Here is a 17,027-nt window from a genome sequence, read left to right on the forward strand (position 1 = left end):
TTCGAAGCGTTTCTCATGGGATCTGACTCCTGCCAAGCGTTATCGGGAAAGATGATCTGGGCCCGGGGTTTTCTCCAGGGTGCAAACTCTTGGAGAAATGCCTCAGTTGTCTGTTCTGTGCTCAAACACACAGTTTTGAGCATCACACTCAGGTGGTCAGGGCTGGGTCGGACGACTTTGCTTGCACCGTCCTGTCGTCCTGTTGTGGAGCATGTAACAAATCAGTGGGAAGCCATCACAGAAATTAAATCCCTCCGAGCGTTTGTTCTCTTTTTTTTTAGCACTTAAATCGGTGAACACTGCAGCAACACACTGGAAAACACCTGCTGAATCTGCGCTATCGCTGAAAAACACATGCAGAGGTGATCCCTGGAATCTACCGTTAGAGACGTTTGTACTGAAAGACATTTCCATAAAAATATCTAACATACTTCAAATGGTTAAACAGTGGCTCGCTCTCCATGTGCAGTGGATTCTCCTTTTCCCCTAAGCTTCAAAGGGACGGAGATGCAGGGAGGTAAAGATTAGGAAAGAGGGAATTATGCTTCATGGTGTGCATGTGTTTATCCTCATAACTATTAGTGAAGATAAATAGCTCTTTAACTCAAAAAGAAGATCTATTTTTATTATTCACTCCACAGAAAACCATACTCCATGTGGACGTTGATCCTTTATTAAGCAGCACATTCCCTTTCACAGTAATGGAAGCTTGTGGCCACAACACGTCGCCTGGTATTGACCAACTCTTTGCCCAAAGGACAGAGGCCGAGTTTTAGTGCAGTGACCCATGAGTTGCTGTCTCGAGGAGCACGCTTTTAAAGTGGCAGTGAGCTGAAAATTTCATAGAACGGCATCAAAAAATCATGAGACAGCAAGGCGCTCCATCTTTGCCGTCTAATTGTTTTCCCCCACAAGGACTCGAAGTAACCATCTAAAACATGTACATTTGATGTGCTGTTAAAAGCCAATTATTTAGTCGGACATGCAGAGGCCGTTTCAGACAAGTAAATTCATCATTAAACCATCAACCGTCGCTGAAACCTCACAGAAACTGGGCTGGACGGCTTAAGGATGTTGGGTCGCTTGAATGACCGCAAATGGCTTTATTGCTGCACTGTGAGCCACAGTCCAGCACCCTTTACTGCTTCAGTTTTCAACCACATCATGACCCATTATGGTGTGAGTGGGGGCAATAAACAGAACAACAACAGGAGAAACACTGGGAAATGCTGCAAAAAGCACACCAGAGGACTTTATATACCTCAGGTGAGATAAATAAACTCAGCTTGTACTACAGCTACAACCAAACTACTACGTTTTCATTTGAAAACGCATCAACTCTGCTATGGATACGCCTGGTGTCCACACTACTCTGGAGTTTTAAAGCCACTAAAACTGAGAAAATAGGAAGCGTTGCTGGCCCCATTTTAGTTTTAGTCTGGACGGAGAGAAACTCAGATGTTTGGAAACGACGACATAGACACTAACAAGTTCTTGCTGATTGTGTCTTTTCAGTCACAATGTGGCCTTTGCTGATTCGTCAGGCTCCTGTCACATGACCCCTTTCTGGAATAAAATAACAGTCGAATGCAGTTGAATTCTGCATTTTACAATGATACAACTGTTGATATACTCGGGAAACAAGGTCATCTTTGAGCAATTCGTGAGAATTCCTGTGTCCAGCAAGCTTTCGTGTTTATGCACCTGCATGCCCATTGTATGTAAGGCCTAAAAGTCCTTAAATCTCTGCTACTGGTTAATAATATCTAAGAATATTGAGATGAAGTGAATCACCAGCGTCCCTCTCAGAGGCTTGTGATCCTGACAGGAGAGAGATCATTAGCTGGGCCCTTCCCCCAAGTTTCCCCAGGTAGAGGCTGGAACCCGCTGTGGATTTCTGTTTTCTTTTTAATCAAACACTGATCTGTCCCCCTGATGCTGTGGAGGCTGACAAGGAGCGTGTGTCTAAGAGATGTGTGGAGAAACCTGCCCTGTGGGAGGGAAGCTAACGGTTTGTTGTTATCCCAGAGGAGCAGCAGGGAGCAGAGCTGTGGACAAGGTGTGTGGGCTTCAAAAGACGGCAAACAGCAGCCGGTCGAGCGGAAAAGAAAAAGTCTGCAGCTTTTTAAAAAGTACTCACCCTCACTGGCTTTATGTTTGAATACATATCCGCATGACCAGATATGAAGAAGAAGAATTACATTAGCCCAGTTAAGTCTACTACAACATTCTCTTCCAAGTTCAAATAAAGAAATCTCTGCTTAGTTAAGGGGTTTTCTGTGCCATGTTTACGAGTCGACTAAAAATGTTTAGCCTAGATTCCAGCAGATACGAGATTCATATACAGTAAATATAAAATAACCCAATTTCCTGTAGCCAGCAGCACCCAGGCTGCAGGGTGTGTGTGGGTGGGCTGTACGCGTACATATGTGTTTGTGTATTTGTGGTTTGTATGGTTATCAGTGACTGCAGACAGCAGATTGGGACGCAAACCCAAATCACGCTAAAAATAAATCTCTTAGAGTTACTCTGTAATTCAACCATGGCTGGCGAGGCCGAGACAGCAGAGGAGACTACGTCATATTTACCAACCAACAGCCCTCCCTGTGTCCGTCAGTCTGATGGAACCACACCACCGACTTAGTCTCATCATCATCGTCTAAACGTGAGTTAATGAGCAAACATGTATTTAATTTGTTTAAAATTATAAAAGGATAATTATCTGGGTCATCATTAACAACCTACTGTCCATTTACTATACAGTCATTCATGCCCTCATAATTACCAAATCAATTTGTGGTGAGAGCAACTGTTTGTATTTCCCACTAACAATTATTACATGGCATTACACTGCGTTGCCCATCGCCGGTGTTTAAAAATAAACAGGATATTTACGGGGGCTCGGATCTCCCTCGGGCAGAGGAAATAAAAACTGCAGAGCTGACTATGGAATAAAATAGGGCACATTATAATAAAAGGCCCAGATGACTAATGAGGGTTTTCTTGTAATGCTACGTTCTCTTATTCCACAACTTGGATAAAAAGAGCAGGAGCAGTAAAGGAGAAGAACCTGGGAGTAGAGGAGGAGAGGAGGGGTGGAGCAGACGAGAGCTGGGACACAGTTGTGGTTGGAGCAATTGAAAAGAGGAAGACCAGAAGCATGGGAGAGTCCCATTCTATCAGGAAAAAGCCAGTCAGGAGGCAGGAGAAGCATTAGGCCCAATGAGTCACAGGGAGAGGCTGTAAAAACAGATATGGGCTGAGCCCAATTCCCAGTACCATCCCGAAGAACAGCCAAATGTATAGTGTTTACATTTTTATTTATATATATATATATAGATGCATATTTGTATTCTTATTTTCATTTAATTTATCTCTATCTTAATGTCTTCTGCGGCTGTAATGTCCAAATTTCCCCAGTGTGGCATGAATAAAGTCTATCTTATCTCATCTTATCTTATCAGTGGAACAGTGGAGTGTAAAAAGGTTAAACACTATTCAAACAGATTAACTGACTCATGTTATCTTATTGCAGATTTATCGATATGGTTGTGTAAATTGGCTGATAAGTAACAACAAACTGCAGATTAGAAGTGTTACACGGGGTTTTATGTCATTTAGTCTAAGGGCACTTCACACCTACTTTGTCTGGTCCAGACCTTCAGAATTTTCAGCTTAGTCTGACCAAAATAATAGGTGTGAAAGGTGCCTTGGAACACGATCCCAGACCAATGGATCAAAATGTAGTGCAACGAAAAGACGTGGTCTGAGCACGGATCAAACTGAACCATGGTTTGGTTTAATTGCAGTGTAAAAAACACTTTTTGGGATAATACAGTATTTCAGACCAATTGCAGGAAGTTGAGACGGCATTAAACAATAAAAGAAGAACAGGAAGCAGAAGCATTTTTGGTCTCTGACATTTGAACGACAAGGATGTTGATTTGGAGCATCCGAACTAGTGTTGAGTACTGCGTCTGAAGTTGGTGATGCTGGTAGTAAAACCACATCGATTATACAGTCGCAATGAAGTTAATTAAATTAACCGGTTCATTCATTTTCTCCACTCAAATGGAAAGACAACTACCCCTGATTTGACAACAGCAAATCCTCATGAGCGAGAAGCTAGAACTACTGTAGTTGATATTTGACATTTTACTGAGGAACAAATTAGTTGATTAATCAAATAAAATTAATGATACATTTTCTGACTCATCAGCTTTCACATAAACGTGTCTCAAACCTCAACAATATGTTACGGCAGCGTGAATCAGACAAATGGTGATCAATGTTCAAAACTGGAGCTGAAGTGGACACAACGACATCATTCTCGGAATCTGACACCATGCTTGTTATTTCATGTGCAGAAGCATACAGTATACCAGCTTTAACATGGACACAATCCACAGTGTGTACTCTGACTGAATACAGACAATTGTTTTACTCTTTATCCACCACACATCCTCCCCTTACATTCAACAAACAATCCTCTGCTTGTGTTGATAAAAAAAATCTGAACATCAAGTTTTAATCAAAATCTGTGACAGGAATAATTTAATAATTTGCTAAGCAAGAAAAAAATTAAAGTTCAGTAAGCGAGGCTCACAAGACGTCTTTATCTATAGAACGTAAAAATATTTCCCAAACATTAGTGACAGTAAAAAGCTCCAGTGTCCAGCAGCGAGCATGGAAAACAATAACACATCCATAAAATTAGCTCTTCCTCCCCGGTGCTGCTTGATTAGCACCCAGCTTCTTCCTGCCCAGTGTGCCAACAACACTGGAGCTCATGTGAGTCACCCCAGCACTATTGTGTGAATTTAACCAAAGAACTGCTTGTTCATCTGGCAAACAAACGCCTCTTCTACTGCATTCTGCCTTTTTCTTTTCTGCGATATTCTCTTTACGGAAGGAAAGTGCTTAAACTTCAGCAGCACTCGCTGGATCAGAGCCGTGCTCCAGTTTCTCTGAAGTCAGGCAGGTAATCTCCCCACACGTTAGCCCCGTGTCACACACCTATCAGGCCCAGTCTCCTGGCCGGCCTAAGCTCCTATCTGAGCTTTGACTACATCTGGGGATAAAAAGAGCACAAGGTGATGAAGAAACCTTCTGCAAAGGCGCAGGGATTTGCCGAGTGTGCTTGCTCTGGGTAATGACCAGCAGGTCCTCAACAGCAGCCTTTAATGGACACCTGAGTGACACGGTTTATTAGTTTGTGAAAAGCATTATGCAGAGGAAGTGATGGCTGAGGGGGGATTTCGAGATAGATGCGATTTGAACACCCCAGACAGGTCTGAGCGCACGTTCGTCTAAGTGCCTACCAAGCTGCAAGCCTATCTGGAGAGCCCGCTATCTGCCGAGCCCAGCTTGTCAAATACATACCTTTTACCTCATTACCTGCCCAGCGCCGCCGTTATTGAGGGAAATGGGGTGAATGCAAGATAACCACAAAGAATTCTTGGGTTGAGCACAAACAGCCATCCTGCTTCCTCCTGATAAAAAGGAAGCGTCAGCGTGCTTAGGCCCCTCAGCTTCCTGCTCTGGGGCCGCCAGCTGCCCCACACTGAGGTCACTCTCTGCTTCCTGGCCCATACTGAGGCACTCAGGGGACAAAGAAACGCATAAATGTGAATATTACTGGATCATGCTTCATTTTCTCCATGTGTTCATGCAGGAAAGTGACTAAATGTGGATCCAAAACTGGTTCATACTTCATAAAAGGGGTTCACGCTGAGTCACATAATAATCTCTTATGACTTAGGTTTTGATTTAGTGTCTGAGGTAACACTTTATTTTTACACCCAAATTACACATTTATTAGGAGTATATAAACACTTAATATATAGTTTGTAACTCACGATGAGACAGTTGTAAACGTTTATAAGGTGCTTTAAAATGTTAATGGGCGCAGATATCAATAACTTACGATCATGAGCCTGGTGAAATATTACCAATGACAATATTAAATAAATACGCCTTCATGTTATAACTGATGAAAACACTGAGTGGTTATATACAATAAAATGTATTAGTTGTAATATTTGTTACCATTATGTTATATCCCCCCCCCCCCCCCCCCCAGATATCATCATCATATCCACTAGTGAAATGCAAATATTGGGAGTCGGGTGCATTGAGATAAACATTGTCCTTTCAGGGGCCATGAAACCACTGCAGAGGAGGATCCTCAAAAACACCTCGCACTAATGAAAATGAGATGGAAATATGACATTTGTCTGTTGGTGCATTCATTTGAGAAAGGTTCGGTCCACACACATTTGATGCTTTTGTCTCTTACATATCTTCAGTGGAGCAGAAGATAAAGTGGAAATCAATTGAGTGAACGTAGGCTACATATATGTTGTGATTGATTTGTTGACTTTCAACAGCGTTTTGTCACAATTTTCTTTAATCAATACACCAACACTTCCACATCGTCAGGGATGAAAACAGACCCAAAATGCAGTCGTATTTTTTAGGAAGCCAGAGGGTTTTATGATTGAACGTAACCTTTGAACATAAAACTAAGGCCACTTTCACAACCATTTTGTTTGCTCCAGAGTGTCTGATTATTCAGTTTAGTGTGAAAGGTGCTTCAGGACCACGGTCCAGACCAACATATCCAAATGAACATAAGAGGAAACTAGAAGAAGAAAAAGAGGATTGCTTTTAGTCTTTGCCACCCACAATTTAATGTTTCAACAAGAAGGACATTCATTTTCCTAGTGATGACACCATAATGAGTGGCAATGAAATTAACCACGTGAACGGGTTCTTTCATTATCTCCAAAAAAATTAGTAATTACAACAACTGAATTGACAACATACCAAAGACAAATGTACACTCGTCTAAAAATAAAGTCAAATATGGGTAGACGCAGCCCACGTAACTGATGATGACAGCGGATATATATATATATGTATGTCATACAAAAGTCTAGTGCGCTCTGTTGAGAAACCAAAGCTAATGGATCAAATGTATACACCAAAACAAAGACATGGACCCTGCTCTAAAAATCCAGCTTCATGCAGGCACCAAACTAGGCTGTTTTATAATGTGGCAGAGTTTTGATTTGAAACGACCTTTAGCTAAAAAACAGTCTGCAGCAGACATCAGATAACACTGTTTGGACATCCAGTCCTGACAAAATGTAGCACACACAAATTGAACAACACACACCTTCAAGCCTTTTAAACAACTGTTGAAAAAAATGCACCTTTCCGAGAGTAAATTATTTCTGCCAGCTGAAAAGCAAATTTCATTTTCTCATGTCTCCTGACAACAAAGATGCTGAACCCATTACCGGCTGTGGCCTCCGCATCACACACATTAAATGAAGGGTCCTCTAGCAATCGAAAAAAGCAATTTTCTCATTGAGCCAATAGATACTCCATTTAGTTCCGGGCTCTCTACGGACCGCTGCCGCTGCACTGGGGCTGATACAGGGGAAAGCGAGTGAGGACTGATGACCCAGCCTCGTCCTCTCTCTGCCTCGCTGCCCAGAACCCATCGATACAGATACAGATGCTGGATGAGCTGGATGGTGGTGGTGGTGGACCAGAGGGTCAGATAGGATCACACAGAGAACGTTAAAGAGTGAGCAGGAAGGTGTGTGTTGAGGTGAGGCGGGATGAATCGAAAGACGAAAAACCAGGTGCTTTGATCATAAAAAGGGCCAAAAAAAAGCAAGAAAAAGGGGCGAGAGGAGCGACAGGTTTCAGAGACATCCAACCATGTGGAACTGCAGATTGATTAATTTCAGCTCTTTAATGAGCTGCGTTTTGTCAGCGCAGACGGCTTCAAGTCAGTCACCCTGCTCCTCTCAGCAGGAGCTGCCATACACTGCAATTCACACTCGTCTATCCCTGCCAAGAACTGAGAGGAAGAACACACACACACACACACACACACACACACACACACACACAGATTCTTTCATGTCTTTCTAGAGCTGTGAGGACACTCGTTGACATAATGCATTCCTTTAACCATCACCACTAAAGCTACATCCATACTACATAAAGTTTTAGAACGATCTCTCTGTCCACAAGCGTTTTGGCTCTGTTTCAGTTTTAATCCCTGTCCATACTAACATGCCTGTATGTATATCTAGTGATCACTCATGTACGCTGTGCACGTGTGTTTGCCGGTGTCCAGAGGAATTACTTGAATAACAGCTCGTCGCCTGCACATGAAAGCAGTTGTGTCTTTGTAAAATGTAGAATTTAACTGCAAATCAGCAGCTAGCAAAGTACAGTGTTATCAACACTTGCAGATGATTATACATGTTGCGGTCTACGCTGGTAGCTGAGGATATGCTGAGTGTGTCTTCTGGATGGTGTTCATGTGATTATGGGCTTCAGGAATCAGTAAAGGTTAAGTCATGACCAAAAATACCCAATCAGTCAATCAGCATGCAGTGGTGAAGGTCATCGTTTCCAAACATCTCGGTTTTTGCCCGTCCAGACTAAAACACACAGCCCCAGTTTTCCAACTACAACAGGACCTGTGGTTAAATGTCCAACCTTAATCTAAACCAAATTCTTTCGATAAATCTAAAACCAAGTTTCAACCCTCAAACAGCCCTTTAGAGTTGTGGGAACCAGCCAGAAGGTCCTCACAATGATGCTATAGAACCAAAGTTGGCCCTCACAACTGTAGAAAGACAAGCACACACTCTATCCCACACTTCCTCTCCTGTTCATGCGTTTTGCTGTTCATTTCTTGATTGGCACTGAGAATGTGTGATTTAGAGCAACACATTATCTGAGGCACTATTACAATGAGCGCACTGATCACCAGTGGCAAGTCTCACACCAGGTGCTCTGCGTCCGTAGGTGGAATTAATACCACGTTGGCTCGGTGCAGATTTGAATCCACTTAAAACATGCTCCCTCCTAACTGTCGTCCACAAATGCATCGTAGCTGACCTTTAATCTCTGTATAAATTACACTGTGGGTTTGCAAACCCTGTTGTTTGCATTTTGTGCTCGTATCCTGCGGACATCACTTCTGTATCTGAGCAACTAAACTATTTCCCAGCGCTCATGTGAATCAAGCCGAGGAGAGAAAGGCTTCGGGCGAAGTTTAGTCATTCGTGTTGGCAGCTGCTCCAAAGCATCAATACTACTGTTTCTTTTTTTTTAACTCCCTTTCTTTTCTTTTTTTTAGACAAGCCAAATGTTCACCCACAACATGGTGAACAAGCACGCCTGTGTTTTCAGTCTGTGTGCCTCTCTCTCTCCCCAAATCTCTCAATCGTTTAGTTTTAGGAGAAATAGAAAAGGGTGTCACATACATACACATACACACACAGAGAAAGAGAGAGAGAAGTGTTTAAATGATGCAGCAGTATGGTAGTAGGTGAGGTCATTAATCATGATCTGCAGATTTGTCAGTCCGACCGAGCTGCTGGGGCGTGATACGATTCTTTTCTCCTCTTCCTTTTTTCTGACAGGCTGCAGCAGCCTCAGGGAGATGGAGAGCCAGAGCGAGAGGTTGTGACTCTAACTCGGAGCAAGAAACCCCAGCACTGCACGCTCACCTGGACACCGGTGTGTTAATGGGTCCCTTGGAGCCAGTGTCCTCGGGCAAAATCTGATTATAACCTGATTTCCAGCTGTTGCTGTAACCACACATTTTTTCACAAGCGGCAACTTAACTTTTTGTTTTACTCCAAAAATGCACTTTTCTTTAGCTGTTGTTCTCCAGGAAAACTTTTCACTGATCAAATCAAATCTAAATTTGCTCAGACACAGTCACATGCTGAGCTCTCTGAAGCACTTGGCTGCATGCGGCCTCCGTTTCTCATACTGAGTTTTTTCCTCTCCGGAGCTCTTGAATGTGTCACGTTTGCTCCAGTGGAAATCAGACAGGAGGATTATGGGTGCGCTGGTTTTTGGATGATGCACGCCTCTGATTAATGCAGACTGACAGTGCATTTGTGCCCTACAGCAAAGGTAGCACCGTCAGAGACATCCATCTTGTGACCCCACACACACACACACACACACACGCACATCTCTGCAGACAGCCTCCTCCTCCTCCTCCTCCTGGGCTGTGGCTGGACCCGTGGGAAGGATGCCAGCTTGGAGACTGACACACATCGGCCCGGCTGTCAGGTTTCTCATATCATAACCTACGATTACATTACAACTATATACTCTCACAATGTATATTTTCTGTTTACACTATATATATTATTTCAGTTCCAATTATATTTTTATATTTTCCTTGCATAGTTACTTATTATTACTTTGAGTAGTTCAGACTAATAAAGGATGATCTTATCTTATTATTTTATCTTATCTTATCTTAAACCAAATTTACAATCACCAGTGAATTACTGTATGTCTGCGAGTCTTTTTCCAGTCCTTAAGGGTGAATCAAGTACTTGACCTGAGGTTAACTCAAGTCAACATGGTGCAAAAGCCAAATAAACAACTTATAACAATAAGACTCATTATATTATATTGTACAAATACATTATCTATTCTTATTTATGTGTTTTCTGGTGCTGGACTGAGGAGAGAATGTAACTTGCAGCAACAAAGTGAGCTGAGTACATCGTCAATGAGACATGATATTGAGTATCACTATTTACACTGATCATATTATTTTTATTCCATTTATATTTATATATTTTCCTTGAATGTACTTATTATTACTTTACTGATGTGTATTTTTTGACTGTTCTTTCCCCATTGTGGGAATAATAATAAAGGATTATCTTTTCTTACATTATTTAATCTTATTTTAAACCACATATACCATCACCAGTGAATTCATTGTATGTGAGAGTCTTTTTCAACCTCAAGTCTACATGGTGCAAAAGCTGAATAAATGACTTGAATCAAACACAGTATTTACTCTCCTCCATGGTACTGATGTGGAGTCTGGAGCTGGTCTGAGGAGAAAATGTAACTTGCAGGAAAACAAAGTGAACTGAATCAACAGCATCGCGCAGAAAACACGACATGGAGCTCGATCAACGAGGCAGACAGGGAAACAACGGAGTGGTTTCCAAACCGGGTCGTCTTTCATTTCAACACTGAACTTTTCTTCTCATTCTTACCTCAGAGCTCAGCTCCGTGCAGAGACCTCCGGCTGTGTCGAGCTGTTCACTTGAGCCTGTGTGAGGAACCCGGGCTCTGTGAAGTGAGAAGTGAGAAGAAATAAAGACCCTCTCCGGAGCAGATCGGAGCAGATCGGGGCAGACGGTGTCTCCTCGGAGGTGAATCGTGTCCTGCAGTTTTCCTCCAGTAAAATCCAGCGCTCGCAGCTGTGCGATCGCAGTTTGTAGAGACACGCAGTGAGGAGAGGAGGCTGAGATTCAAACACTCAGAGGTGAACTCACTGAGAGCTGCTGCGGAGGGCGGAGCTCTGGGCAGACACGCCCCCCCAGCCCCCTCTATTGTCAAATAAATATATTCTATAGTATGAGAACAACAACCCAACAAATGATGACCATCTAGATTCAGAGCCTAACAGGGATTTGTCCATTGATTTATTTACCATATTCTCTGGGAGACACTGTCTAGTATCTTAGTGCATGAGACTTTAGCATTTCAGAGCTTTTTCTCTATTTGCTACCATTAAAAATCAATGGCACCCTTATTATCCGTGATGTTACACGTAAATAAACACATACTCACAAAAAACTTACAGTGCACTCTTAAACCAGTCCTCTTATGAATCCACATTTGACAAATCTGCACAAAATGTCACACATTCATAAATATCAGTATCCTAAACATCCTAAACATGTCTGAATTTTTCTGCAAAATCAAATGAAAGTGTGGAAATTCTCACGTGGGGAGAAAAAAATCCAGGCTACTCCCCTGATCCAGATCCCCATCAACATTTAATGGGTTCTTTCTCGAACCATATCCTTCCACCAAGTGTTGTGGTGATTCGTCCGGTAGTTTTTGCAACAGTAACAACAATAAAAGTCAGTGCAGCACAATTGATGTGTTTTACCTGTAGACTGATGGACGATGTGTCTCCACAGAATTTCCTGGATACAAATTTTGCTCATTTGGAGCCAGAGTCCTCTCAATAGTGATAAGGGGAGGAGTGAGGTCCTGCCAATACACAGTCTCGACCAATCGAGAGTCAGTATCAGCTGTCAATCATGACGTTTCACACCATTTTTACAGCATCAAATAACTCATTAAAACCACTGGTGAAGTTAACAGTGTGATAAGAAGTACCTAAAATGACAGCAACCATCTTTGAGGAAAATGTATTTTACATGTAGTTTTACTCTTTCATTTGGTCCATGTTTCAGCCATTAACACGGGGGAGGCGGGCATTATGACCTGTATTGCAGCCAGCCACTAGGTGGCGATGGAGACACTTTGGCTGCACTTTAGGAGAGCTGTCGTGTCATCCATCTTTATATAGTCTTTATATGTTTGTTGGTAATGTGTCTGAATGGTGTCGGTTAATCCCTCTGACTGAAATTGATTTAACAGAATATAAATCCTTCTTAATATCTTTAATTCACCACAGGGCCATAAATGGGGTTTTAGATTCAAAGAGCATACAATTTTGGAGAAATACACTCCTCAGCTTTCTTGCTGAGGATTAAGCAATGGGATAATTTCACACTCATGTCAGAAACAAGTAAGTTTTACAGACGGGGAATGGAGGAAACAGTAATCATAGCTCTGTCTAACTATAACAAGCTCTGCCTTCAAGCACCTAAATGTCATGTAAAATCCTGAATGTTGTGTTGCAGTTTATGGTTTTAATGTGATACTTGGGACTATTTCTTTGCAGAGGTTTTCAGTCTTTGAGGTAAGTTGAGATAACTTCCTGCTGTTTGTTGCTTAATATTTAATTGACACTTATCAGAGTGTTATATATCTGACAAGAAGGGAAATAAGCATATTGCACAAAATATCTTAAATGTCAGCAGGGAGAAGCCTTCTCGGAGCGGGTCCTCACAGTACCAAGTGTTGGAAAACAATTTCCTTTTCTGATCCATAAGCTAATTGTTAATTTCTGCCCTTTTCCAGCACTGTGACATGCAGCATGGAGGAAACAGAGTCTTGTTTCCTCCGCCCATAACAAATCTGTCTCCATTCCCGCAGTTACCGAGCATTGTTCAGTCAGTGTTCAGCTTGAAAGAGACTGAAGTAAAAGCTAAAACACATAACAAAGTCAATGCTTCCATATTGCTTTTTACTCTTTACTAGCCCTGCAAGTTTTTTTGAGACACTGAATGTGATACAGAAAAAAAGAAAATGGGAAAGGAGTCAATTGCCCTTTAATTGGCTTTACTTACATATAGGGTTTAATTTAGCTGTGAAAATGGTTGGCTATTTATTAGTCTCAGTGGGGAAACACTATTAAAGTTCTCTTTATAGAGAAAACACATGGTGGAAGGCAAATTCCTTTTTACACTGATAAGACGAGCTGCAGTCATTACTCGTGGGGAAAGTAATGAAAAAGTTTTGCAGCACATCAAATGCGACAAAATGGCTGCTCCCAGTGAGCAGTCAAAGTAAAATTACTATTGTGGAAGGAAAAATCGCATATTGCTTTTTTTGGGAGAAGGAAGCTTGGCTTTGTTTTTCGATTGCAGCGTCAGATAAGCGACAGCTCTCAGATAGGCAGCTGATTGCTGTTATTTGTCCCTGGTTAATTTTTCATGTTGTGTTCCTCTCTCACAGCCAGAAAACAAGAGGAGTGCTTTTCTTTCAGGTTCAGAGGGAGCAAGAGGGAGGCCTGAAGTGTTTTCTATCCCCCTGTGCTCCTCGTGTCACAAAATCTACTACAGATGGAGAGCGAGATAAGCGCTCCAGAGACTGATCTTTTTGCCTTCTCCTCTGAGGTCGTGACACTGACATTCCCTGTGGCATACGTGATACATCCAGCCCCCCGGTCTCCTTGTGTGTTTCCCCTCATCCCTCCTCTTATTGGCCCTCTGCAGTTTTAAGTGCATTTCTGAAGTCGAGATTAAACAACAACCTTCGGATTAAAGTGACATTTTAAAACAAGGCAGAGATCAGCTTATAGGGAGGCTGGATTCAAAGAGCCATTGGGAGTTCGGCTCAGACGTACAGGGGCCCCTGTGTGTGTAAGAAAAGTATCACAGGAATGGCTCGGCTGCAGAGAGAACAGCTGTGAGGTATTTTCTTTTTGGCTCCTTGGGTATTTTCAGAGAGGCTCAGGGAGTAGAGAAAGGCTGAGGTGAAACGCTGACTAAACAGCCTTCCCCCCCTGCCGCTCTCTGAGCGCTCACATGGATCAGTGGTGTTGGGGAGGAAGGCCCTTTCTTCAGACTCTGACGCAGTTCAGCTCAGGGATTTTTTGTTTTTCTTGGCTAATCAGTGATTGATCAACAAATGTAGTGTCCGGTGTTCCCGCAGTGCAGCAGTCAATGCAGCCTTAAAATTGAGTTTTACAATCAAGAGTTTTGACCTTTTATTGATCTGAATCACTGAGCAAGAATTTAAATGTTTAAAAGTGACTCACTTAAACCCACTTAAGAAGGAATTTTACAAAAGCTGAGACTGAAACACAGGATGCCAAACTTTAATTAATGACTTTTGAGTTCATTAACATGAGTTGATGGGAGATTTTTTACAAGAACAAGAAGTTATTTATTTCAGTGAAAGCCTGTGACTGAACCATGGAAACCGTGGGGAATTTAAGTCTGCATGCTGTGTTCATTACACGCACCAAAATCATTTCAAACCTTATGTAGCCAGTCTGCATGTTCCTCATCCATCTACGCTGCAGGCAAAGAAATTTACTCTTATGTCCCTGTTAATCACGTAACACACACATGTCTCACGCACACACACACACACACATACACACACACACTCATGGGCAGACTATGTTAGTTCAGACGACGTTCCTCACGTGCACATTCTTGTCACACAATTAATTTAATTTACACAGCCTGAGCTTCAGTCACACATAGCATATAGCACATGCTATCTCATTAACAAGTTGTGGCCATGCTTCACAAGCTCCCACAAATCGGCCCTTTTGTTGAGCATCCATATGCACACAAGCACAACACGGTATTAGTAATCAAATATTTCATTCTGTGGTAATGTATATAATATATGCAAATGTTGAATTCCTGTAAACATGAGGTGTAATTTCACATCACAGTCGCTGTTCAAGCTATGAAGCTTCTTTTGTTTTTCAGTGTGAGAGAATGCATGAGAGAATACATGTGAGAATACTGCAGGAACCAAAAAGAATACAAATATTTCAGGCTATAAAGAAGGTGACATACATGGAGAAGACACTGACGAAGATGTCATCAAGAGAGATGAGAATCAAGAGCTTTTGGTGATAAGGGCCAGTGTGCTGTAACAAAATGTGTCACTGTGGATGTTATGTCCTGCCTCCTGCATGCTACCAAACTGCCCCCCCTCAACTGAACAGAGTGGAGGTTTTCCTGTTGTCTGACATGGAGATGTGAAAGGATCTCTGAAGGATCTCTGAAAACTGCTTCAAAGACCACCTGTAGTCACCATGTCCACCTGATCACCATGAAATTGCTCCATCAGGTAAACTTGAGTGAAATTGCGAAAGCTGTTTACAACAGAAACAGGCTCAGAAGACAAACTGTGTGGAACTGGTGTATTTGCACAACAATTTAAAAGTGATTCGACAACTTTGACAAAACAAACAAAGCAGAAATCCCAGCAGGAGGATCAATTACAAAACAAAGACGATTGTTTTCATGACTAATTTATTTTGGAATTTTTATTTAATTTGAACTAACAAACAAAGCTGCAGTGGTCTTGTCTCCAGCTGTGGGTTTTGCCTCGCATCATTCTGATAAATGTTACATCCTTAAGTGCATAAACACAGATGTACACACAGAGATGTTGAACACAACCTTGCAGCCTCAATCTGTCAGGGGGCATCAGCCAGCACCCAGGGGAAACGTACCATGCGTCACAGCTTCCTGTCCCTCTACAACTGCAGGCCCAGGATCAAACAGTGAGACAGGGTGTAAATGGGGCGAGACTCATCCCCTGATGGAACCACACATACACACTGCAGGCTCACCGTCTTCAATTTTCCATTTTATTGTCGGAGTCATAATTTGGTTTTCCGGAACTCAACTTCAACATGCAGGTGTCTCGAGGTGAAGATTTTGAGAAAGTCATTCTCAAGAGGTGAATGGCAGACATTATCACAACTTATACTTTTCCTTGAGACAGATGTTGGAGATGTGTGTGTGCTCTCACATGAAATCATCTGTGAACTCATGCATCTCCATCTGGCTAAGCGAACTGCATCTGTCACGTGTAGCCAACTTGATGGAGATGAAGAGTTGGAGGAAGGTGATAATAGAAATGATGGTTTTGCTATTAAAGGAATAGTTCACTGAAAAAGAAAAATGTCCCCCTTATATATCACTGACAGGGGGGGCCTAATTTACACTGTGTTTAAAGCCTAAAAGTCCACTACTGGAAGTTGTGATACTAGCGGACATAGCAATGCGAACAAGCACCCCTTGTGCGGTTTTCCGATGTGTCTGTGAGAATGTGAACGCGGCTCCGAGGAGGATATCAGTGGACTTTTAGGCTTAGAACACAGTGTATGTCTGAAGAAGGGGTCCCATTTACTTCAATTTATTGGATTCTGCTGCAACACTGTTTACCCCGAGACTCCAAAAGTGTTTTGTGGAGTCGAACACTTCACCCACCCCTCCATCAGCATAGTGGTAAGTAGAGAATGAGTGAACTATCATTTTCTGACAAACTATCCCTTTAAGCTGGTACTGACTCATCTTTATTTGGAAACACCTTCATCTTAACAACCCCTGCTGTAACCGTGTGTATGTGTTACCTGCCTGTAGCCTAGCAACAAGTCTCTGACACTGTTTAGAGGGGGTAATTGGACAAATCCGTGGGAAGAGGCATAAAGAAGAAAATCAGAGCATTAGCACACTGAATATGGAATCAGAAAAGCTTTGAGAAGTCGAGGCAGCTCTGCACTGTGTTTCGGTTTAACACTTTCTGTGTGCATTCCCCTGCATTTA

The 17,027-nt window shown here is 42.2% G+C and overlaps 1 protein-coding gene across 1 annotated transcript in view; it reads right to left on the bottom strand.

Annotated features, from left to right (window-relative positions):
* The window catches only part of tspan18b (tetraspanin 18b), a 37,669-nt gene extending 26,306 nt beyond the window's left edge, over positions 1-11,363 (bottom strand). The window contains exon 1 of the mRNA XM_020078169.2: positions 11,076-11,363. The gene's annotated coding sequence lies outside the window, so the exon portion shown is untranslated. The remainder of the gene's footprint in view (positions 1-11,075) is intronic.
* Between the last annotated feature and the right edge of the window lie 5,664 nt (positions 11,364-17,027).

Source organism: Paralichthys olivaceus, chromosome 7 (genome assembly GCF_024713975.1).
Source record: "Paralichthys olivaceus isolate ysfri-2021 chromosome 7, ASM2471397v2, whole genome shotgun sequence".
NCBI classification, from domain to species: Eukaryota; Metazoa; Chordata; class Actinopteri; order Pleuronectiformes; family Paralichthyidae; genus Paralichthys; species Paralichthys olivaceus.